The following is a 26,783-nucleotide window of genomic DNA, read 5'->3' as shown; positions in this document are numbered from 1 at the left end:
GAGGGGAGTGTTTTTTCCCACGGCACAAGACTCAAAGAGCCAAATTCAGGTCAGTCAGTCAAACGGTACTCCCTCACCTTATATGTAGGGATGCTTGCTCGGCCAATCTTACTGCTAACCTTTGCAACTGCAGTGGATAATCTATGCCTGACAAAAAACATACATATGATGCTGTACTCCTAGCTAGGCGCAGTGGGACTGAACAGCTTCTGAACTTATTTGTTCACCTACGAACCACTAGAGTGAGACAGTCCTCCTCCTGTTTTGAGGCTCCTCCTTTGTGCTGTAAGTCAATCCTGCACATTTCACGGGAAATCATACCCACGGACACAGAATGAACACATAGAAAGCAACACAAAGAATAAACCAATTTTCACTACGGTGGTCTCATTTTACTACAGCCATTACTATGCTATCAAAAATTTGAGAATGATGTACTGATGTAGGCTAAATATTCTACATGTAGGGGCTTTAAGATTATTGTCTCGCCGCCTACACCACTGCATGCAAGCCACACCATCACTTAGCACTTTCACACATGCTGCGGTTGAGAATTATCCTGCAGCTCGCCTAATGTCTTCAACTAAACTAATAGTAAAATAATAACTAACTAGTGAAAAACTGCAGACGTAACAGTGTCACACCTGTCAGAATTATATCTTTCCTTCAGAGGCCCTAAATAGACTAGTTCCCGTGCAAAATGTAAAACATTTGACGCTTGGTTTATTTTGTAATGTACTTTGAAATATGAGTCCCAAATCATGGCAGTTTGCAGAATAGACCTAGTGTACCGCATTCATCATTACAATGTCAATCTTGACCCACTTAAATCAGCCATATTAAGGCGAAGGTGTTCAACTTACCCATTTTATTCAACTGTAGGCTATTTAATCTATGTTTATAAGATTGTGTCTGTTCTGTGAGAAGGGAGAAGCCTGGGTGAGCCTATAATGGTGCTGGCCATATGAAATTCTCATTTTTGTATCGGGCAGCCCAAAAAGATTCTAGTTAAAAAATCAATCAGAACCATACCCAGAGCAACTTTTGGTAGCTGCTCAACAGGGATAAATACTTTACTCTTCACAGTTTCAGCTCCCTCCAAATTATGATGCTGTTTTTTTTTTTTTTTTAAGAAAAATCTAAAGCACTATCACTTCCTCAGTTTAGGCTTTTTTCCTATGGTAGGGATTTAGAAGTATTTAGGCTTATATGAGTCAAAATTACGGTATTGTGGCAACACTAATCCCAAGCACAGTGCATCCATAACAATGCACTTTTAACAGCTGTGTAGTTGCATAAAAGAAGAATAACACTGTACAGGATTGGTATGGATAGGTACTTAAAGATGTGTGGTCAGAATCACTGAAAAAGTAGCGTCTACTTTTGCCCGATCGTATTCCCAAAAGCAGAGAGGTGTGGTGCGTGTAGGTAGAAATATCATTGGAGGGTAAAAAAAAATCTTCAAAGGCGCAGAAGTTACCAGACATCTGTAAGCAACACTATCCATTCCTAATGGACTGGAAGGAGCAAAGTGATCTATGGAAAGTAGCTACACTAGGGCCAACGTTAGAGAGCTTGCAGATGGAGAAACACTGGCGGCAAATTGCAATCCTGACCTTAAATCCAGGGGTGACGAGACGACAGCTAAGCCTCGCAGCTAACCAAAATAGTAAGCAGCACTGATTTCACTCTGACCGGCAACACAGCACAAGTGAAGTTAAACAGTTTCTGGTGTGGTCCATTCACAAAAGGCATGACATGGCTTCCTCGCGTTGCTACTTCATCATGCATCTCAAATAGAGGAATATTGTCAACCGTTTAAGTTGCTGTGCTGGCAACCGTTAAGGTTCGTGGGATAGCCAGCTAGCTGGTTAGCCAGCCAAAGGCTAGTTTACACTAAGCAGATGTATCGTTAGCATTGAAGCTAACAGGAGTGTACATTCAGGAGACCAGTCAGAGTCAACAGTGAGCTTTGAAGTTCCTGCAAATCCCTTCCGATTCCGTGCAATGGCATGCCGGTGGTTGTGTTAAAGACTTAACGGTAAATATTGCATGAGGGCTGGGTCTGACAGGGTGAGGGAGTGATGACTGGTGGAGATCTAAGTCTTGCTTTGCTGGTAGGAAATGGATTTGTTAAAAATATCAGCTAGCAATGCATGAGCGACTACAGAGAGAGAGATAACAAGACGTAACGTAACGCTGCCTTACCTGCCGGATTTAAGGTCCCGTGTAGAGCCGCAGTTTATTCAGGGACGCTAAAGAGACTGGGTTTGTGTTGGTTGGTCGGTTAGTTTACAAGGCTCCTGTTTTCTCTCAGAATAGTTGCTCGACCAAGGGACTGACTGCACTGCCTTCCTGCCACAACAGCGAGTGAACACAATCGAGCACCGACTTCTCACTGCGAAAGGCTCTTTGTTATCGCGAGATAGGACGAGAGGGTGGAGATATGCACGAACCAATGAAAGCGGCCGGTTATATCATGTAAAATCCAATAGAAACCAAGCTTTTATTTTGTGGATGCTTGATGGAAAACGCTAGGGGACGCCTCTGTGCACTGTCAAAAAAAAAAACACACAACGAAAATGTACTTCATAATGTCAAACTGCATTTTGTATACATAAAATAAATCACTAACTCTACTGTGCAGTACCATTATTATCTTGCAAAAACACAGGTAGGTCAGGAAACATGCAATTAGAGTAATACAGATAAAGATGTTATAATTACACCAGATGATACAAATTAATATGTCAATATACCGCTCTGTTTAATCACATCAAATGTACATTCACAGAGTAATTGTTTTTTTCCCCCTCTAAATCAGATGATATTAAACATTATTATTCTCTGTAGGTGTGTGTGTGCGTGTGCGTGTGTGTGTGTGTGTGTGTGTGAGTGCGTGTGTGTGTGTGCGTGAGTGTATGTGTGTGTGCGCGCACCGTGTGTGTGTGTGAAGTTAATGGAACAGGTTGTGAATGACTTTTGTATAGCAAAAACACTTTAAAGCCTTTGGCTGACATATTCATATTAATTGTTACCTGATTCACACTTTGATTTTATGACACCTGAGAAATGCTGAAAATGAATTAAACGGTCCAACAACAGATATTTAATCTGTTAATAAAAACAATGTCTGACGGCTTGAGGGCTTGTGTTGTTATCAAAGGCATTTAAACATGAGTCATTCCACTTTCTCTCATTCCACACAGCACCTTATTACGGCATCTTGGAAGGCATCAGTCCTGTGCTTCACATATTCTGATACAGCGTCACCAGCGACACCAGCACCCTACACATCTGACATTATTTCATGTACAGCCTTGGGTCTCACTTCCTCCTCTCACCGCAATGCATTATTCACTTTGTTCAGGCCAAGCCTCACTCATTTCATTTCTCCAGTTGAAAGGGCTGCTGACCCGCCACATGGAGCTCAATTCAAATTCAGCAAGGGAAAGTCAGTCTTTGGTCATGAACCAAAGTAGTCGTTGATCCTGCAGCAGGATCAATCTATATATTGGTTTAGGCAGGATTAGGCAGGATTCGTGCCTAATCCCAACAATATCCCCCCCCCCCCCTCTTTATGATGGATACTACCTTGTGATGTATTTCCTCCTATCCGCTCCCATCCAGTCCCTTCATTCATCATTCTTTAACTGGGATGAGTTCGATTTACCCCCACCCCCCACCCCCAGAATGTGGGTGCATTGAATTTGTTCTATTTACTGCTGACATGCCAAAAAGAAAAAAACTGCAAAGAACTGCTCAAACTCCTGCAGACATTTGATATTGTGCTTTTTTCACACAAGGCAATTTTGCTTTAAAGAAACAGCCTTTATTTTAATGTAAAAGAAACTTGCTTCAATGTCAATCATATTTGGCTTGATCCTTTGTTTTACTCGCGCTGTCAGGAAAGTAGAGAGTTTTAACAAACATCAAGTGGGACAAATGCAAAAAAGCTACAGAAGGGATGGTGGAGGCAGAGAGGGAGTGTTTCAAGGCAGGGCATACACTTTTCTAGTCAGTCCACAATCATTCAAGAAAAAGGAATAACATATTTCCAATAAAATAATAAGGTACTGTTGAAGAAGAACTTACTGTTGGTTTTAAAAGTTCTAAACTCTGTGTTTTTTACTTTGGGTAAATGCCACAATAAGCACAGACTCACTTTAGATGCAAGGCAGACTGATGAGGTTAAAAGAAAATTAGGGGTGGCACATATATTTTTAGCAGATTTCAATGGTGTCCAGAGCCACAGTGGCCACCCCTTTGGATCTGCCCTGGTTTATAATCCATGAACTGTGCCATTCATAGCCCTCTATGATCTTCCTTGCAATTAGTTGCTTGATTACTTTCATCTGAAATGAGCCAAAACTGATTTTATGGAGGTTAAGGCCCATATACACTGGATGTGATAATATACGCTGGTCATTTGATGCTGTTAATTTGACGCAAAAATTTGATCTCTCCACTTCCAGTGGGAGATTTGAAGCATCCGCCGCAGTAGCACCTGCATGTCATCCCCACAATGGGTAACATCAGTATGTATTTGTTTCAGAGTGACACCAAAATGTTCCATGGCTTGTTCTACTTTTGTAAGTCCTTTCACATCGAAATAGATCAGTGGACACTGGGATTCCAGAAACAACTCGATGCACTTGACACTTTTAGCGGGTGATAAAAACAATTGGTGCATTTGTAAATATGTACGTCTGATGCACCCAGTGTCTTTCTGCCTTTAGACAGCATCTATTCAACTAACAGTATCAATCTGTTGTAAAAGTTAGTTTTGGATAGCCTACATGTCACAAGAACAGATACATTAAGTCTGACAAGAGGTGGACAGCGGTTCACACTGTTGCCTCACAGCAAGAAGGACCGGGGTTTGATTACTGGCCCTGTCTGTGTGGAGTTTGCATATTTTCCCCAGGTTCATGTGGGTTTCCTCCGGGTGCTTTGGTTTCCTTCCACATTCTAAAGATTAGATTGGATTAGAGACTATAAATTGCCCATAGGTACACATGTGAATGCCTATCAGTGGTAGCCCTGTGCTGGACTCTGGAAAACTCAGGTTACAGTTTATGAACACAAGAGAATATATTGCATTACTTTTGGGGAAAACACTGTTGAAATGGCCAAATGTGCCACATAAAGTGCAAATTTAAGATATTCTTAGTGCTATAACACCTTTTGGGAAGCCTACACCTCGTCTGCGAGAGGTTATTTAAGCAAAGACTTAAGTAAGTGTGACTTTCCCTTCTCTTCAGTATGCTGATGTCATAGCTTATGAAAAATGCTGGAAGGAAGAAAAATGGAAGATGATATCATCACAGACAGAAAGTACTTGGGGTGCAACACATGCATGGCGTGAGATTGCAACATCTCGCCTGTGAAAGCCTGCTTAAGTAGCTTACACTCACACTTTCACTGTGAATGTGTCATGTATCCAGTTTCGACTGGCTGTATTATTGTCTCAGATATAGAGAAGCTAGATGTCTTACATGAGAGTGTTTACTGAGCAACCTAGGCCTGCTTGCAATATTGGTATATTGGTGTTCTCATTGGCAAGGTTGAAGGTCAAAGTTGCAGGTGGGCTTTGAGATAAGTGAAGCTCCTTGTGGATTTATGTACGCATGCTTAGGCTGCTGCAAAAGAAAAAGACAGCATCCCATTTATTAGCAACAACTAAAACTATAGCAAAGCTACAAGGAACTAATGTCACATAAGGTATTATACTCATATATAATCATAAAAAATAATCAGGGAGATGGGCAAAAGACTATATATCCATGTGTTTACCTGGACTCCAGTTGGTGCATTTCTGAACTACAAATGTTCCTACAGTATAAGGCTAAAATTGGCTTTCCATTCTCTTATACATCTTCTTATATTGTCTCCCCTCTAGCTCTTCCTCCTTTAGATTCCTTCAAGCAACTGTTGGTAAACTATTACATACAATGTAACTAAGAATTATTTTTCTTTCTTTTCCAGTTATCAGAGAAATTGCCAGACAGGGACAAGAAACAAAAGCCACAGATGGAGACAGAATAGGATTATATGACTTGCAGTTGGTAATTCTATTTTTGTATTGTATATTAGTGACATTATGCATTGATCCAGGCAACTGTATATGTGGATCCGAAGTAGGGAAATGATGGAAATGAGGGGGGGGGAAATCATTAACACTGGTAACTGTTAAATATCCTGAAGTGTGGAGAGTAAACGGGTGGGAGGTTAAAGGGTGGGACTGGGGAGTGAGATGGCAACAGACAGAAATGGAAAAAAGGAAAAGGAAATCTGGCTTCACTGCTCATATCTGTGATCAACATGCACACATCATGCAAGCTCAACATATATATGGAATCCAATCATCACTTTTGTGTGTGTTGATTGTACATTGTCACTGTTCAAAGGAAGAAGTGCTGTCAGCGAAACTAAAGGCCAAAGACTTGGGAGTTGGGTTAAGGCCATCCTAAGAGGATCATGTTTCCTCTTTTTCTTCTACTGCAGAATGCATAATGAGAAAGGGATTAAATGTGTTGTTTTTGGGTGAGGACTCAACAAGGGATGTTCAAACTACAGAGGACATTTCAGGGCTTAATCACATTTCTGGTTGTCAAGCAGTAGCAGCCTCCTCCATCCCATCCCGCTCTTCCAGGAACACAGACATTTTCTAAAAAAAATAAATAAATAACAGGCTTCCTGTTTTTTATCCATATTCAAAGGATGATAAAACACATCATAACTGAGGAGATTTATGGCTGCCTTCTATGCTCAAATTCTCAAAGTCTATGTATCTCAAGTACAAAATGTTCCAAACATGGGGGGATATCAGTGGACTCACTGAAGCAATTTAAAATTAACTTCAAACACCATTCCTACTTTTAATACCTGTCAGAAATCATTCCAGAAACGGCAGCAGCAGAAAAATAGGGATTAGCGTGCTTAATGCTGAGTGTTAAACATCAGATTCCCACTTCAAAATGCTGCACAAGCTAGAGGCACAAGCTCATACAACTGTTTCCTCTGAATGTTCTCACAGCAAAGCATGGGCAGAATACAGCAAAAATGATCATTAGAAAATGCAAATACTATTTAAGCAAATAGTAAAATATATTTTAAAATACTGGAGGCAAATACATGTGGTTTGCATTTTGAAAATACAGGACATACATCTTTGAAACAATGAATCTGAATATTGTCAAATACAGTGCTGCATAGCATAGCTGCATAATTGCATAGTGCATAGCATTTTACAATTACAGAACCCTATTCATAAATACATTACACACGCACTTTAAAGAGCATTATGATTATAACATAAGCTAGTTATAAACTGGTTTTAAGATAGCTATCAACTGTTATGTTAGCATGTCTGCCAACAGGCTACGGAAGCTCCTCTGCTCGATTCTGATTCGTTATCCATTTCCTTTGCTTTCTCTGCCCCTTTTGTGTGAAGTGGGTAGGGAAATTTAACCAGGTTCTTGCTTGCGTATGAAACCCTGGTAGATGTTGCTTCTTGTATGGCAGCAGTGATGAGGCTCGATGGGCTCCAGCTGTGCCTCATCATCCGCTGCTAGCCGTGTCTCCACCAAACTCCGCCTGGTCAGGGTGGGGCTGCCGTAGAGGTTCGGTGTGGCGGAGCGATGCTGTAGTCTCCAGGGAGGTCATCACACCGCGACTGATCATTTTTCCTATAGCATAGTCATTTTTCTATACATTGACTTCCAGCTGAACAATGAGGTTTTATTGGGTGGTCACACTCTAAATGCAAAGAAACAACAGGAACTCCAAGCAAACATTTTGGGTGCCAAGGGTTTTTTGGAGGCTACTGATGCCTTCAACGTGTGTGTGTGTGTGTGTGTGTGTATGTGTGTACCTGTCTGTTTCCACTGCAGCCAGAGGGATGACTGGGAGGGTCTGTGAGGCCATAGTCCTCTCTCTGGGTCTTTGTAGCGGCCGCCAACTCCAAACTGACTGACTGGGTGAGATAAGGCGCTCAGAATCCACACAGTTCATTTGATCTATGGCTATTTGTATTCTAAGGCAGTTTCTCATTTTCACTTTGGGAAAAGGGGAAGAGGCGCGCCACTTTAATGTGGTGCTCTCCCTATCTGATATCAACCTCACGCACGAGAAAGAGAAATGAACTGACTGACAGCACTGTGTAGAGAGAGACGGAGGCAGAGGGGGAGGAGACACTGTGGATGGAGACATTCTGTAAAATGTTCTTTGGAGAAACTCAGAATAAACTTTTCTCTGGCAGCTATATCAGCCTGAGAACTTCCAACCATTTCACTCAGTGATTTGTGTGCTTTACACTTAGGATGTGTTTACCATTGTTTGCTCCGTTGGATTTTGCACTAGACCAAATAAAAGTAAGTGTAATATACATTTTTGCAGTAACACACACACACACACACACACACACACACACACACACACACACACACACACACACACACACCATTTTGATGTATATAAGAGTGTAGTTCTTAATAATAGCTAATAGCAGAAGAGCAAGGGAAATAATCAAATGCTCATTTCACACAAGGTAACCTGGGATACCTACATACCACACATAGCTGGTACAGGCCTGGATGCAGCTGGCTTCAATAATAAATTGTTTGCCAGCTGTCTAGCTTTCTGACATTTTTAAGAGGCAGACTGAAACCAACGTGATCTCATAAGATTTTGTTAAATGAGCATAAAGTTATATGAAGGTTCCTCCACCACAAATTGGATTCTATGACAACAACACAAATTGGAAACACCATTTTCACCTTATATTTAGGCAAGTAAAACAACTTTGGTTAAGGTTTGGGTTAAGATTATGGTTGTGGTTATCACTTTGTATGTGGTATAATCACTGGCAATGGATGTGCCAGTTCCAGTATCTCAGAAATGGCCGCTCTCCAGGGATTTTCCTGTCTAGAGTTTACCGAGGATGGTGTGATACACAAAAAGCATCCAGTCAGCAGCAGTCCTGTGAGCGAAAATCCCTCCCTTGATGATAGAGGTCTGAGGAGACTGGCAGGACTCGCTCGGACACGCTAACAGGTGGGCCACAAGCACGTAAATATCTACTCACCACAGCAGTGGTGCTCAGAGGGCCATTTCACAAAGCACAGCTCATCAAGTCTTGAAGCAGGTGGGAAACAGCAGCAGAAGACCGTGCCAGGTTTCACCAAAACTGGACAATTTAAAAGTGTAAAAATGTCAACAAAACATGTGCTTTTCATGCTGATCAGGGTCAGAATTTGGTATAAACAGCATGAATCCATGCGTCCATCCTGCCTGGTGTCAACAGTACTACAGGCTTGTGGTGGTGTAAAGGTGTGGGGAATGGTTTCTTGGCACCCATTAGATCCCTTAGTACCTATTGAGCATTGTTTGAATGCCACAGCAATTGGCGTTCAATGTTGCTGATTAGGTGCATTCCTTTATGTGAAGCACATTGAGTTTCCTAGTGTAGGAAATGTGCTATATAAAATTTTACTTACTTACTTTATGGTCCCAGCCCGCTGTTTTTCAAATGGAAACTTGGAGGATGTCATGTCACAAAGCACGTATCGTCTCAAGGTTCATGGACATGACCCTATAGACCACCTATGGGATGAGGTGGAAGGGGATGTTCACAGCATGAATTCACAGCATAAAAAATTTAACACTATGGAGTCAGTATGGACCAAGATCCTTGTGGAACAATTCCAGCACCTTGTCGAATCCATGGCTCTAAGAATACAGGCTGTTCTGAAGGCACAAAGGGGGTCCTGCCTGGCACTAGCTAGGTGCACCTAATAAAGTGGCCACCAAGTATATTTTCCAGTCTACTTTTATTATTTCCCTGACTGTGATTGAGGTGACCTTGAAGCAGCGACCTCTTGCTCAGATATAAATTAGCAATCACTCTCTGATTATGTATTTATTCAGTAGCCTTCACTTTCTATGATGTGTGGAGATAAGTAATCAGGAGTGGAAGATACCCTTTGTTCCCACCCATCAGGCAGTAGGTACCTGCTTAGGGCCTTTAGCTGGGTATGAAAACATTCTCTGCTATATTCAGAGCTGTAGGGGCTGATTCTGATTACTGCCAAAGGAACTGTAAACTGTCTGTTCCCAAAGTATACAGTACATGATATGGTAACTTCGGAGGGCGCTCTATAGCCAGTAGCTCTTCAGGAAATTGCCTTCCTGGCGAGTCTCCACATCTTATTTTAATATATTTTAATAACTGGGGTGTTGTGATCAGTGAAATTGCAGAACAGAATGTAATTTGTTCAGTTTTAGATGGACATAAATTATGCAAAACCATTACAAAGTTGCAAAAAATTGGTTTTAAATGGGCATAATTCTTCCAGGGCAGGACGCCCCGCTAAGAGTCTGGATTTTTGGGCCTCACTAAACATTTTTATCTGGCAACGGCCTTGACCAGAGGTTCCAAAATCAGCCAATCCTTTTCCTGTCCTCTGTGATAACTATCTCTCACCATGGTAGAGAGCAGAGGTAGCTGCACTGCAACAGTGTTTTGTTAATGTGTTTTCACCCCTATCAGGCCACACTAACCTCACAAACAAACACATAGAGACGACTCCCGTCGCTTGCACAAACGAAAAGTTGTTCAGGCGTAATTAAAAGCAATGTTGGAAATGGGAGTGATAGAAGAGTCCCTCAGCGACTGGTATTAGCCCCATTGTGTTTTCGCTCAAGCCCAATGGCACTGCTCTCTTCTGTGTAGACTATTGCAAGGTGAATGCCAGTGTCCAAATTCGATCCCTATCCGCTGCCAGGGGTCGAGACACTTATTGGACACCAGATTTGACCGTGGGCTACTGGCAGATTCTCTTGTCACCAGTGCCCAAGGAGAAAACGGCCTTCTCTGCTCCGTATGGGTTGTACCAGACATCATACTCTATAGCGACAGCTTGCAGCAGCATATGCAACACCTGAGGACTATCCTGCAGCCCTGGAGGTGGGCGTAGCTCATGGCCAGCCCGAATAAGTGTTCAGTTGGATGGAGATGAGAGGTACGGTATCTGGGGTACGAGTTGGGCTGTAGGCATGTCCACCCTCAGTTAGATATGACAGCAGCCATTGTGGCTTGCCTTAGGCCCCATGAGCAAAACACAGGACCACATGGCTTGTGGTTGGCTAAGCCTTGGATGAGGTGGCTCCTTTCCAGTCGACACTCAGGAAATAAAAGTCCCTTATGTCCAGATGTGTGTCTTAGGAAGCTGAATCTGAATTAAGTTATATCTTATTATATCTTGTTATATCTTGTTATATCATTTGTGCCTGACAAATTCAATTTAGAATTCATTCATTCAAACAATTTCTTTATTCAGCGGTTCATCATCAGTATGAAAATTTCAAATGTATGCAATTCAAATAGAATATCTGCTGTCACTAATCTCCTTCCATAAACCAGTGGTCTGTCAACAAATGATGAGTTAAAATTGGCCGATTGTCTGGGAATTTTCTGTACTCTGAAGCTGTGAAACTTTCATCTCTGTTTACAATTATTTGTAACTACAGATTTAAGATTGTGTTTGGAGAACAAACTCTATGTTAAGAGGACAATTAAATGTTATTTATGTTTAAAAACCTTTCAAACTTTATTCTTTGGCTGCCTGCCTGTCACAGTTTTTCCCAACTGATTTGACACATTTCTCCAAAAGAGGTTCATGCTCTCTAAACAGTTAACAAAGGCTTGGAAACAGACTCTCATTTTACAAAACAGCACAACTCCATTGCAAATGCGCCACTTTCTTTTCAGATCACATCTTTGTGGAAACAAAATACTGACAACAAAGCTACACATGTCATCTATTGATAAGATAATATATTCAGATATATTCACACAGAAAAACTAAGGATTAAACAAACATCCTTTGTTCCATGATCTGATTTTATGGAATTTTCTCAATAATTTGTTACTGAAATGTTTTCAGTTACAGGAAGCAAAACATCTGTTATTTGCAGTTTTACAGTTTAACAGGTAATATATTTGTCAGTTTGTGAAGATGGTCTATTTGTGATACAGTCAGGAGGTAGAGGTGTTGATGAACATTATAAATCACAATTTGCTTCAAAGGAAAGCAAAAACAAGTTTGCTGTTGTAACCAATGAAACTTTTCCTCATCAACTCTTTTTTATTTATGTCATGCCAGAGTATTTATGGTATATGTAGTTTTGCAATTTGTCTAAAAACAATGATATAGTATTATTCAACGATTACAAGCTACTATTAGTTTTGCAAATGTATAGAGTTTAGACAGCTTTAGACAGCTGAACATTGAATATTTTGAAAGCATTGGCCTTTTGAGAGATTTGTGCATAGTGTTTGGAAAAATGGTGTATGTAGTTTTGTATTTTGTGTTAGTTTTGCAAAATTATCAAGGGATTAGATGGCTGTGTTACTGTACTGTACTGTTTTGAAAGCAGAAATGTGTCAAATCAAGTGGAAAAAAATATATGTTAAATAAGCTAAATAAGTAGGCCTACTATCTTGGTCATTTTGTAGTGATTGGTGACATTATGGGGGCAGTTGTGAGAATGGGTTGGGGTTAGAGTCATAACACCAATATACCATGATCACTGCAAAACAGGTGTGTGCCCACTTTCCCCGCCCCATTTAAAGTGTCTTGGACATACCTATGATACCAGTATGACATTATGGCCATTCATCAGCATGTAGCAATTCTACTTTATTACCTGAAGGGCTTCCCATCTGCACCTGCCAGCAAGCCCAGGAAGGTCGGATTAGTATTCCACACAGAGAAGCGTCTGTCTGACTGACGTCTGATTGATCCAGGAGCTCCTGTGTGTACTAGCAGGAGAGCTTCTTTTGTCTTTCATTTCACCTGGTCTCCCAAGGTCATTAAAGATTCATGTGCTATGGCTTACAGTGTTTGTTAATTTTCTTTAAGCGGAGCGATGCAGAGAGACACTGAAAGGAAGCAGTAGTGCACAGATTTTTGTATCGCCTTTATATTTGCTAAGCCTTCCTCAAAAGTTCTGTTTAACCAATGAAGTGAAAGGAAGATAGCTGACAACTGAGAGAAAAAAGCTACATAAAAAGAGGTATCCAAGGCTAAGGAGCAATCCAGGCTTTTTATTTTTATTAGCAAATTCACTACCACACACTTTGCTCTATTTAGGTCAATGTAAACAAACTCACCATTTGTGATATTGATTGGATTCTTCTGCATCCTCAGTGATGAGCATTATACTATACTACAGATTAAAGATTAAAAATGCTAGATATAGGGTTTAATCATAAATATAGCACAGTGAAATGAGTTGTGATGACATATTTTAATGAAAAATGAATTTCGGTAGACTGGTAGAATAATGAAAAATGCCAATAGAAAGCAGCTCACAAGGTTGATACTATATCATAAACATGGTTGTTACCACAAGTCATTTGACAACAATATACGTATCCAGACAAAACCCTACATGGCTAAAGTGACAAAGATCAAACATGTGAAGCCAACTAGTATTTGGTTGTATGAGATTACTTTCTTTTGTTGGAACACTGGAGAAAATGAAAAAAAATCACCTTTACTTTTTTATTTATTCACTTTTTTTATTTATTACTTTGATACTTTCATGGTAATTACCATAAACCTGCTCATTTTTGGAGCTTATGTGATTGTAGAACTGCTGAAGCTGGCAGCTCCGCCTGACAGGCAAATGAAAACTCAGCTTTTTCAGTTGCAATCCATCAGTGAGCTAAAGCGTGCATTGACAGTTTGAGTCTATTCACTGTTCTGTGGATGTGTTTGCTGCAGACAGGCATTAACCCTTATCATGACACGTTAATCCAAATGATCATGTACCATTAGACCAGAAAAAACCTGCCATGGTCATCGAGGGTTCTTAGTTTTCAGAGTTTCAGACTAAATAACTCTGAGAAACGGGGAGACATGACAGTGAGACATTTTTGCTATTAGTCTTTAGGCAATACTTTGGAAATCGAGGCAGGTGGTGCTGGTGGTACTGCAGGAAGGGGGATAACTTCTCCCCATGGCTCATCATTGCCAGGCCCCGTCCCCCTTCACAGATCAGTCACACACACACACACACACACACACACACACACACACACACACACACACACTGGTGTCCAGACGGCCTCCCAGCCTTCCTACAAATGTAAGAGTTGGAGTCAGAGGACTGCTTGGGTGTCTGCCCTGCCGTTTTTCATTTTCATGCAATGCAAAATGAAAGACAAATGCACACCACACACACACACACACACACACACACACACACACACACACACACAGACACACACACAGACACACACGCATACAGCTGCTCGGAGTAGTCATGCATATGCATAAACTTCAGTGTTTCCCCTAGGTTTTTTGTAGCAGTGGGGGAAGGGAGTAGTTTTGGTTCTGGATGTGCTTCTGGTTCATTTCCAGTTCTACTCAGAATAGCTGCTGCTTAGTTTAAAAATGGCTCTAGTCTGAATACTTATATCAAGACGTATTGACTCAGTGCACTCTAATTGCCCAATTTGTGTTTGTTTGGGGTAAACAATAAGGCTAGATGATGAATTTATTGTTACATTTTTCTTGCAGCGGAGGCAATTTTCCAGCAGTGGGGGATTGCCAGTGCTGAATGAATGCGGGGGAAAAAAGTCACAAAAAAACACACACATGCACGCTCACATATCTCTCTACCAAGTGCAGCTTCTTCCTTTGCCTCCTACAGGCAGGAGGTAAGGAGAAGTCAGAAAGACAGCAAGAATAAGAAAGGGAGAGAGAGTGCAATGTACAGCTGTACTGTGTGTCAGCAAATCAGCGCTGCATTTGCTACAGCTATTCAGACACACGGGAAGGAAAATTAAAGAACTGAAATGGAAATGGTTCCGGGATTGAATACGCTTTTCAGACAGCTGACAATGAAATCTGCTGTCTCTCCAGTGAGTCCATCAGCACTGCTTTCTCATGGCTCAAACACAATCCATTATTCCTTCTCTTTGTTGAATCCAGCAAAAGAGAGTTTTCAAATAGATTCCCGGTGTCACAGGGAATTACCTTGAAGAACCATAAAGCAGCTCGTTGATGACACAGCACTATCTGCCACAGCACAGTAAGCAAGAACGCAAAAGCAACACAGCACATTGCATTCAGTAATGTCATAGTATTGTGTATTTCCCAGTGAGAAGTTTTTCGGGTGTACATAAATAACAGTGGAACAATAAGTTTGCTCAATAAATTCTGTACTGTGGTAAAAATTTTGATTAATAACACACACTATGGATGCATTCTTAGAGTGCTGCTCCAAAAACATCCAAAAAAAGCTCATAAAACTAAGGGAGCAGGCCGTGTTTTCGGAGAGGCTGGGAATTGATGAGTAAAAGAGAAAAAGGAGAGCAGCTTTATGAAGTTGGGCCCACTTCTTATGGGATAATGGAAATTATGCAAATGAGGCCTGGACCGTAAAAATATTAACACAGACAGAAGCCATGCAAATCATAAAGGTTCTTGATGCCGCAAAAAAAACGATAATTCCATTTATCCCCATGGCTTCTCTCTTTAAGCACAATGAATTTAAGTGTATAGTAAAGCAGATATATTAAGCAAAATAGCTCAATTGACATTTGGGAGAAGATTTTCTTTCAGGTGATGAATAACCTTTCTTACGTAGCAATAAAGGACACGATGCTCCCATTTGAGAGCAATCAAACAAAAATAATAACTGGATTCTAGAAATACCGCTTGTTGTCCTTTTCTAGGAAAATGGCCATAGTCTCTTGCAATGTTGCCTCATTCCAACAAACTGTACAGATATCGGCTGTGTGTCAAATCCCCCTCCACCTTATAATTAACACGAGGACAGTCCACTTGGTGATTTCAGTGCTGCAGATTAGCACGCAGCAAATATGTAATTATGCATCATCCACTGTGCTGAAATACGATTAGCCACAGGGCAGGAAGGTTGGTGTGTGTGTGTGTGAGAGAGAAATTGGGAGATAGTGAGATTGTGTGTCTCTATATGTGAGCGTTTGTGTGTGTGTGTGTTTTGTGTGTATGCACGCTTATACGTGCAAAACGCTGTAGCTTGAAAGAATCTGAGGGAGGTTAATAAATGCTAGCAGCAGTGGGGAGTGGCCCATTGTTCCAGATAGAGGTTTACATGAAAAGGGAGGAACTCTCTTAAATGACCAGGTCAATCAGAACGTACGGTGGGGTCAAGTAGCACAGACTAATTTCATATTCATTCATTCAAACCTTCAAACCTTTATTTAATCCTTGGTCACACATTGAGAGAAAGTCTCTCATTTGCAGTGGTGCTGAGGTAACAATAGAACACAGAAAACAAAGAAAAATTGGGACAAATGAATAAAAATGAAAAACGAAAATATTAGTCAAAATATTTTAATTCAAATTCATGAGTTTTGCAATAGATTCACATTTTGTTTAAATGCCCCAGTGATAATGAATCGATCTTTAAAATGCTTTGCAGTTCATTCAGGCGTTGTCTTAATACAGAAGGCATGTTAGGACTTTTCCTGATTTTTTTTTTGTCTGGATACGTACTATTTTTTTCCCCCATGTCTGAGCTATATGGAGGCAAATGTAAAATCTCCCCTTGTTATATTTTTATGGATCAAGTCTCACAGTCTTGTCTGCATCTCATACATTGAGAGAAATCCTATTATTGAGCAGTTGAAACAGAAACAACATCTCCAAATCAAAAGGAAAAAAAGATAACAGGTTTGTTTTGCAAACATCAAGATGAATCAGAATATGAATTCTTGTTAAGGAATTCTAAATATTATTTTTAATGCGGTGTATTTTGAAATGACATGCCAGTGGAAAAGAGGGTAGGCGAAGGCAAGCTAAGCATGAGAGGGAGCGGCTGAGGAGCAGAGAAGCTGCACAGTAAAAGGGACACAACATCTGACTGCTCTAGTTGAGCAGGATGGAGAGGCCTCATTAATATTTAATTGCAGTGCGGGGCTGAGTGCATTGCCATCTACATCAAGCTGCATGTGACCTTGTTTTTCCTCATTTCACTCCTATCAAATGAGTGTGTACATCTCATCTGTCCTCTTGTCACTTCTGCGGTGTATGATTAAATAAAAGGATCAAGGATGCAGCATGAGCTCAGTTAATTTCACGATTTACATTTTTGAAAAATAAACAAAAAAGCACTCAAAGCTAGTCGATATCCCAGGAGTACCATCTGCATTTCATTTTTTTTTGTGGTTTGAGAATGTGGGCTGCTTTTGCACTAGTGGCAAGCTGTTGCACAATAAGCATGAGAAATGTAGAAATATACATAGCTTGAAGAGGCGGATTCTGCACCCAGCAACACCATTGTTGTGGGTTACCAATAACATACAGATATGGCACCAGTCGGCTTGAGATATAATGTGGCGTACAGTGAATCACAAGATTACATTTTCCTTCTGTACACCATGAACATCAAAATGTAGGCATTAATATGTAAACAGCTGCATCCCAAATGATCAGAAAAGGTCCTAAATCCTTCTAAGTGCCTAAACAGCTTCTTAATATGAACTAGTTACCAGTTAAAAAAATTAGTGTGTCTGATTGCCTAGCCTTGACTACACATAGTACAAACTAACCACCCTGTTACTCTAGTGCGTTCTCTAATGATGCAAATCACACTCTAACATAAAGAATAAAAAGTGAGTCACAACGTTCCTCACAGCTCCATGTTTGAGTCACGTGAGCAGTAAACAGGCTGTTCAGTATGCGTGGTGGAGGAGATTAGTGTGTGTGTTTATCGTCCTCCTGTCCTGCATGGGTGTTGCATTACAAGGTACTGTCTCCAAACTGCCAGAATCAATTAACATGAATAATGAATGCCTACTGACTCTGTTAGTCAGTGCTTCTCTTTTTTTTTTTTACCCCACTCCCATTGTTCTCACACATGCAGATCAGTTGAATATTGCAGGAGGTGCACAAAGCTAATTCTTTTATAAATAATGCCCAGGTCCCATTTCTGACACTGAAATACTTTGTATCTAAGTGTGTGTAAACGTTGCTCTGTGGCCACTTGCAGCCTCCGCATGTCTTCCACCTGACTCAAACCACAAACTCTCCGCTCACCGGTTTGAATATGAGCTATCTCCGCCAATCCACCTCTTGAAAAGGGCCTAATTCAGATGGAGAAGCAGGGTTTTTTTCATCTTAGTTGACACCATGGGGTTATATTATACTTTTTTTGGTAGTTTTGTATGTTTTATTGTGTAACCCCTGCTGCCATTTCCTTGCCAGGTCTCCCTTGGAAAAGAGATTTTGAAACGCAATGGGACTTCCTGGTAAAATAAAGGCTAAATAAATAAAATAAATGAATTAAAATCAATGGCATTACACTCGAAACTCAACAACCACAGCTGGAGAGCAGGGCTCAAGCATATTAACCAGGTCAGCAGGTGCTCACCTGTGATCACTGGGCTCTAGCAGACACTTGGCCTTTTGTCCTCACCAGTCTGGTTCCAAATGCCAATTCTCCGCTTCCCAACACCATATAACTACAAAAGTATGCTGTCTTATTCAATCCACTACTTGAAAAGGATCCAATTTATATGGCAATGCAAAAGTGACTTCAGACGAGGGATGTGAAATCTGATTTCACAGAAAATATTCTCAAGTTATGTGATGACAAATGGACTGAGAAGTCTAAAAAGGAAAAAGAAAGGAAATAACTGGCAGCTCTTTCACTGTGTAAGTCAAACACATGCAACTGATCCACAGCCCATGCAATGAATGATTGCTTAATTTCCCCCCAAGTAAATTCAATATATTTAAACGTATGAATTGTGCATTTATATTTCAATTGATTTGCGATGGTAATGTAATAATGTATTACTTTGTTCTTGCAGCTCTGCAAGTTGGTTATATTTAGCTTAAACAATTAACATTTCCATTATTGATTTGTCACCAAGCAATTAACCGAGTTGTCATTTAATTGTTCCCAACCCCTGTTAATTGTTTTAAACCTCAGTCTAGAACAGGAGCTTATATCACATGGTATCAAAGTGCATTAGGGTACATAAGCAATCTACACCACTGTGCTATTCAGGACTTAATAGGGTGAATGTTAAACATTTCAATATGAGAAAGGAGTGTTGCACTCAAGACCAGCCCAGTCAAGATCAAAGCCGGTCCTAATTGATATCAAAAAGACCAAAGTGCAAGACCAAGACCGGAACAAATCACGTCTTATCTGAGAACAAGAGATTAATAGGATGTGAATATTTATTACTGAAACTCTGGCATGCATATGTTTTCTAATCAGAATGTATAGCTCAAAGTAACAATACACCAACAGATCAATGTGTCAGAAGGAAAATCATTTTTTCCTAATTTGATCAGTTTACAGACTCAATGCATTATTCCTCTCTCTATTTAATGACTCAGTATTATTCTGACAGTAGAATGACTTTATTTCCTTTCTATAGTATAATTCTGTAATAGAACATATGTCCAGTGTGACAAAGGACAGCTGATGTTTTAACTTTATACAGCATATAAACAAACCTCCTGGAGTCTGGATCTGAAAGCCTGGTTGGTGCCATGGAAAGCTGCCAACCTACAATTGTGATCCAAACTCTTACAGAGGAAAATCTTCAGTCTAATCGTGTCTGTGCAGCTTTTCTTGAAATATGCAGGCAGTCGGCGGTGGGAGAGGAGTTACTTGGGGACAAAAACGTCTTGAGAACTTAGTAACATTATGAAAAAGATGTTATTGCAACCTCAAAATCTTGAATCCTGAATATTACAGAGGCCTTGCAACAACTCCCCAGGTCATTTCTGTGCACTGTCAACAAGAACATGTTCATGCTCAACTTGCCTGGTTGAATAATGGTTTAAAAAAAACCCAAAAAACTCTAAACTGATGAGACCTTATCTTACATCACCAGACAGCTGAAGGTGTTACAAGGCTTGAATTGCTCCTAAACATTGGAATAAACATAGAAGTGAAGAGACTTTGGTGATTAAATAGAATGAAATGATCATTACACACGAGCTACACTTTGAAGAAACAAGGCCGGGGGGCATTTTGTCAACAACTCCTACCAACTGTATAATCACATTTCGTTTTTATATACCACTATGTTAAGCACATTATTTTCTATCCCAGTTACTGTATCCTCTGTGATGCAACCAATGTTATCCATCCCCATTCAAAAAGCTTCTAAACATTGCATCATCTGTTGTTGCTGCGTCTCCCCTTAACAAATATCGCCCCCTTGTGGTAGAGCAACTTTACTACAATCACATACTGGGCAAGCCTACTGCACTCTAGATGCAGGCATTTTAAAAGCTCTTTGGCATCTAACACCCAGTTGGTGGATGGAAATAATTAGAGGGGGAACTGCTGCACATCTCTTACTCGAGGAATATTTTCATTAAATCATGCTTCATATCTGTTACACCTTTTGGAATATATGTAATTACATTTACATTTGTTGCTCCTGGCTGCCCGCCGGAGAAAGGAGAGCCTTGGATGGGTTAAAAGCAGAGACTGAATTTCACTGACCACCGTTGTCAGCATGTGTGTGTGTGGTCGCTGCATGCAAGTGTTGTGGTGTGTTGTGTGATCACAATAAAGACAAGCTTGCTTGTCCGGTTTCGTTCGTTTTCGTTATATTTATTATATTTATGTGTAAACTCACAATTTTAACAATAATTATGTCATGACTGTCTGATAAAGCCCTTGTCAGGAATTGAGAAAAAAAAGATTGATTTTACCACTGATGCTCATGCATTTTGGAAACTCTACAATGGGTTTTGAATGGGTTTCACCATGGGCCCAAGGATCATGAAACCTGTAATCACGAGATAGGACCATCTGAAAAGGTAATTCAAATAAAAACATTCAAATAAATAAATAAATAGATAAACAACACATTATTAGTTACAGTGTCTTCTTGCAAAGCAGCACCATCACTCTCTTCACCCGCTGTATCATTGTATATCATCTCCATATGGACAAAACAAATTGCAGGCATTTCATTCCCACACAGCCATGAATATTCCTTCCAGGATTAGCAGCTTTACACTTTAATGACTGCAGGGAGTCATATTACATTTCTGAGCGCTGTGCTCTGCTGTTATTGAATAAGAAGACACTGAATCCAGCACTGGGTAGCAATGGTGCAGAGTGAAGCTGACCTTTATAGACAGCTCTTTGGCTGATGCATTGCTGGCTGTATTATCTTTGCCTTCCACCCAAGAGGCTCAAGTGGCATCATCTGAGCACCACTGGTCTGAAGTTAGAGTATCCAAGGCATTCAATGTAAGGCATTGCGTACCTTGCATTGCAGCACAGTTTTGAAAAAATGCCAGTGATCCAGCAGGTTGACACATGTGAGGTTTGTTTTAGGCCTAGCATTAATGTAAAAATGTATGCAACTTTTATGCCTTTTTGCCACTTCTGTAAAAATTATTTGCTATTTGCTGTTTTATATATGCAGAAGTGCCTGAGTAGAATTTGCTTGCAGGATCCCACCAAAATTCTCTGACTTGCCTGCTGGTCTGTGTCAAAAGTGGAAGTGACAATATCCCGTCTTAAACAATTTTCCACTCTAAGTTTTTCGGATAACAAAGAACTAATTTCAGGATGGAAACCAACATCAGCACTTGAGAATCTTCAACAGTGAATGGCTGGGCAGAAAATGCCCATCAAGATCTTTTCAAACAGAATGATATCCGCAGAAAGACTGGCTGTGTGGCTGTACTGAGAACAGTCGACTGTTCTCCATCAGCAATAACTAAAGAAAAGGCTAGCTACAACGCTGTTCTCAATCATGAGGAACCAGTTTCTTACATCAAAAGCCAAACACACTTGAAGACTTTTGGGAGGTCACATATTGACCTGGATTTTGATGAGCAGCATCTTGCTACCTTGCTAAACAAGAATTAGCCTTCAGTGGCGATGATGAGCCTGCTGGGTCCAGTAACAGGAAATTAGGTAGAACGTTTGCATGCAATGGCTGAGAGAAAAAAATGATAAATTAGCTTCACACCTAGCATCCTCCAATGTTTCCAGGTACATCAAACCAGTTTAAAAATGATTTGATAGAAGCAATTGCTGACATGGCAAGACACCATATCAAAGCCAACATTAATGGAGCAACATTTGTGGCAGTGGTTGACGAGTCAACTGATATTACCAACAAAGAGCAGATCTCAGTGGTTTTCTGTTATGTGTCTTATGATGGAATATCTGTGGAGGCACCAGAGCTTAATGGGGTGCAGGCTGAAGTTAAAGAAATGCTCTTTGCTAGGCTCACAAATTGAATTTGGTCCTGCATTTTGGTCGGCATAATACATTCATTTTTCACTAAATCTACCAAATGCAACCATTTACTTGATAATGTTGTGAGATGGTGCATCCCAAGGGTGGCACTTATAAAACACCATCTCCAGCCTGGTTCAGACTATCAACTTTCATCATGTAGCCTAGATCTCCATCAAATGACACCAAACCACAAGAGAGAATCCTGATGACTGGAATGTTGAGAACCTGGCGATTAACGACGGCTGTCAAAGGCATTCATCTGCTTTCTGCTATGAGCCCAATATTCAGTGCAATGGATGGACTCTTTCATGTGCTGCAAAACAAACTTGTAGACAAAAGATTTTGTTGTGTCTGAGTCAGGGACACTATGACTGATTGGATCAACAGCTGCAGGCTTTTGATTGTTGTTACGCTATTATTTATTTGAGGCCAAAAGCAACCAATTGAACCTGAAAGAGGAGACTTGTAGAGAGTCAATCAGAGAGGAAAGCAGATAGCTTTACTACAACTTATTGGAAAACATCACTGTGCAAATGGAAAGGTTTTAAAAGTTAGGAGAACCTTTTAGTGGACATGGATTTTGCCCCAATATTAGCTCATTTTGATGGTGCCAAACCGCAGTACTTTGACCTTATCTGACTCGAGTCTGATCAGAAACCGTCCGGGGTAAATTGCCTCACAAACACAGCCACCATCACAACAGGAGAGAACTTTACCAGCTCTTAAAATAATAAAGACATACTGTATTGTCATTACAGGACAGACGTTCATCATTGGCCCATGTATCAATTGAAAAAGATTTGATGCTGTGATCATCAAGTTCTGGAAAAATCTTTTTTTTTACTGGTTTGTACCCAACAGTGCGACAACACTGGGTGGCGTATCTACTGCGTCTCTTGGTGTATTGTTTGCTCATTCAAAATGTGTGACAGTTGTTTTGGTTTTGCATTGTATAGTATTTCTGTCTTTAAAATGTAACAAAACAAGTAATGCAGTGATGTTGCGACTGCTTGTGCATTATGGATTATCTGATTGTTTTTTATGAATGAAGGACAAGGTGTCTTGGCTGTAAAGTAAAATTGTCCTTAGTCTTTTCTTGTTGCACTGATGAGACGGGCAAAATCAGGATGTGCATGTTAGCGCAGACAGGTGACCTTGTTTTCCTTTATAATATGTTGCAATATCAGGAATGATCACTTGAGAAACTGAAGTGTCATTTGTGTTGATTAAAAATGCTTTCCACCACAGCATCAGAAACTTTACTCACTCGGTGGCCAAATTATTAGGTCCAGCTCCCTATTCAGCTCCAGCTCCCTATTCCAGAGTGGAATTGGTCATTGCAGTGGTCAAAAAACTATAAGACCTTTAATAACAGTATTCAAGACATTTTAATATTCTTTAAGGCCTTAAAGATTCAGTGCAATTGAAGTCACATTCCCCAATGTCATGGTATTATTTAATAGGGCCTGTTAATGTAAAATTTCCCCAAATATTACAACTGTTAGTATAATAGAAATTTGACTGATGACCTTTGAGAAACTCTCCATCTAGTGGCCAACAGAGTCCATTTCCTGATGTAGCTCACCCATACCCAGATTTGAATGAATTTGTGGACTGTACGCATAGTAATCTGGTGCCCTAAGTCTGCAGCAGTCCGATAGGTGCTTACCGAATTAGCCAATAGTACGTTCTTTGATTATGGATGGGTGCCTAGGTTCCAAAACTGGATATTTGGTCCCCAGAAATAAAAATATTGGTATGGTCTATATTAGTATTAAAGGGAAGGATTAGGCTTACTCTATCCTACAAGCTTTGTCTGCACTGACCATTTTCAGAAGAAGGATTTAAGCAACTGGATTAAAAAACACTTTAATTTACTAGTAATTTGGTGGCTATGAAAGGAGCGGGACCATTGCTTTTTATGGACCAAAAGTTACAAACTCAGAGGTAAGCGACTCTAGCGCTAGGTAGCAAGGCTCCACTGGACTTCTCCACAAACTCTGCCTAAAGGTCCATACGTTAAAGGCATAATTCAAGACCTGAGAGCAACTTTTCAGTTTGGCATACTTGTAGATCCAGTACATCTTATTAGACATTACACTGCCCGAGTTTTTAATGAAGTTTGGCATGACATTTTCTGCATACAAGGCAGAACAGCATGAATCAGGACTATGCTTGTCCTGGCATTTGTTAAAGGGAAACATCTGGAAAACTCTGAAAGGTATGGCACTGTTTACCTGCGTTAGAAGCATTTATTCTTCAGATTCAGATTGTGATAAATTTTGTTGCAATTCTATTCTACTCCATTCATTCTCTCATTGGAAAGCTATGACTTTATACAGTGATGATGACCGGTAGTTCTGCTGCCCGTTCTCAATGAATGTGCAAGCATGAGCAGGCAGCAGTGTCTCTTCAATTATGTTCCATTAGCCTCAGAACATAAGAGGAATCTGAATGGGTGCCATGGGTGTAAGAGAATCTCATGGAATGTAGTAGCTAAAAATTACTCACACGGTAAATAAGCATATTATGAATAATCTTTGACTATTTTCCATCACTAATTCACTCAAACCTTTGAACAAAGCGCAGATCGAAAAAAACAATTTGAAAAAATTTGAAAAAAAAAAAAGTTGATGTTGCTGTGATATTGATGCACTTACATGCAGTGGCGTGCACAGACTCTCTAAAGGGCAGGGGCAAAAAATGAAAAAGGGGCACCTCTTCTGCCCGCACCAACCTGAAGCCACCTGGGTTTGGGGGGCATAAGTGCATGCTCATATAGCCCCCCAACTATGTTCAAGTGAATATTAATTTAGGCTGAATTAGGTCACACACACCCACACACCTTACGCAAGAGTGTGTCTTTCAGTGGCATGGACACTTTCTGAAAAGGCACTTTTGTTTCGTTAGTGTTGTTGCAGTTTCTCTGCACTCCATTTGATGAACAAACCAAACCGTCCCTCCTTTCCAGGTTAACCCAAACATGTCACATAAACACCAGTGAATAGGTTAAAATAACTGGGATGATTAATCAAATCAAAACTTGGATACCAACTCTTACTCTACGATTAATGTTTTATTTATGATTCTGAATTCACATTGAAATAAATTAAAGTATATTTCTCTTTCAGAAAGTGCATTTACTCAAATGCTGTATCTCAAGTACAAATTTGAGGTACTGTCACTTTACTTGAGTATTTCCATTTTGTGAGACTTTATACTTTTCATCCACTACATTTCAGAGGGAAATATTGTACTTTTTCCTCCACTACATTTATCTGACGGCTGGAGTTACAAGTTACTTTGCAGAATAAGGTTTTACATGCAAAACATACAATAAGCTCATAAAATCTGTTGCATTATTAGACTCCCCAACCGTATATGGAGCAGTTAGACCTATATTAAAATACTTATACTTAAAATACACGTTGAAAGGGAGCGTTCTTCAAGACGAGTACTTTTACTTTTATTACATAGGCACCAGGATCGTGGACCTCCTCCACTTTTTTGCGGAGGGCTTCATTCTCAGCCTCGCAGGCTGCAAACTTGATGGCCTGCTCCTCCAGTTCTTGACAGAGGGCTTCATTTTCAGCCCTGCAGGCCTTGATCATCTTGGCTAGCTTATAGGGGCTGTGGAACTCCTCCACTTTTTTGTGGAGGGCTTCATTCTCAGTCTCGCAGGCCGCAAGGTTGCCTTGTGCTTTATTTTCTCTTTGGCATCTTGCAGCCACTCACTATATAATATGTATAATGAAAAAATAATGATAATAAAAGGATGCTCTGATGAAGGTGTAATACCGAAACGCGTTAGCAGTCATGGCCAAAAAATAAATTGGTGAAAATGAGGTGACGTCTTTTTGTTATGTCTTTTCCATTATAATATTGGTGTGCTGCTTTTTTGCCGGGCCTCTGGGACCGGCCTAGAAGAGTGAAAGTAGCTAAGTGACTGACTGACTGACTGACTGACTGACTGACTGACTGACTGACTGACTCCCCATTGTTGAAAGTCGCGCGAGAAGTGGCGTCAAGACCTACACAGTTATGGTGGTATATGTGATATTGCGTTGTTTGCATTGTCATGGTGTGTTTCTGCCCCCGGATTTCAAACTGGAAAAACATGGCGGCTCGTTTGGAAACTTGCTCTTATATTACGAAAATGGCTCACCAAAATATGTTTCTGAAAACATTTGAGGCAAGAAATCAGCAATGCAGTTGCTGAATCTGTCCTCATTTTACATCGACCACGGTTAGTTTAAAAGTTTGTACACGAGTTTCGGGAGTTTCCAGAGGCGGCGAGTCACGCTAGGCTACTACATGTGTCCCTTCAAAGCCTGAATGAACATCTGCATAGTAACAGGTGTGTCATCGTTCACTTTATTGTCCAATCATAATATTTCTTCCACGGAAAACGTAGTTGTCAGGCATCGCAACCTGAGAGCGAGAGAGAGAAACCGAAACGAGAGAAGTTGAATTGAAATCAGTGA

At 40.4% G+C, this 26,783-nt stretch overlaps 1 protein-coding gene across 1 annotated transcript in view; it reads right to left on the bottom strand.

Moving 5' to 3' along the window:
• glceb (glucuronic acid epimerase b) overlaps positions 1-2,352 on the bottom strand; it is a 62,845-nt gene extending 60,493 nt beyond the window's left edge. Inside the window, exon 1 of the mRNA XM_071536235.1 lies at positions 2,209-2,352. The gene's annotated coding sequence lies outside the window, so the exon portion shown is untranslated. The remainder of the gene's footprint in view (positions 1-2,208) is intronic.
• Between the last annotated feature and the right edge of the window lie 24,431 nt (positions 2,353-26,783).

This window comes from Centroberyx affinis, unplaced genomic scaffold (genome assembly GCF_046629955.1).
Source record: "Centroberyx affinis isolate AG114_WGS23_722 - 3 ecotype Tasmania unplaced genomic scaffold, CSIRO-AGI_Caff_v1 ptg002845l_1, whole genome shotgun sequence".
NCBI lineage: Eukaryota > Metazoa > Chordata > Actinopteri > Beryciformes > Berycidae > Centroberyx > Centroberyx affinis.
Note: the sequence above shows the minus strand (reverse complement) of the source record. Positions and strands in the feature narration are given on the sequence as shown.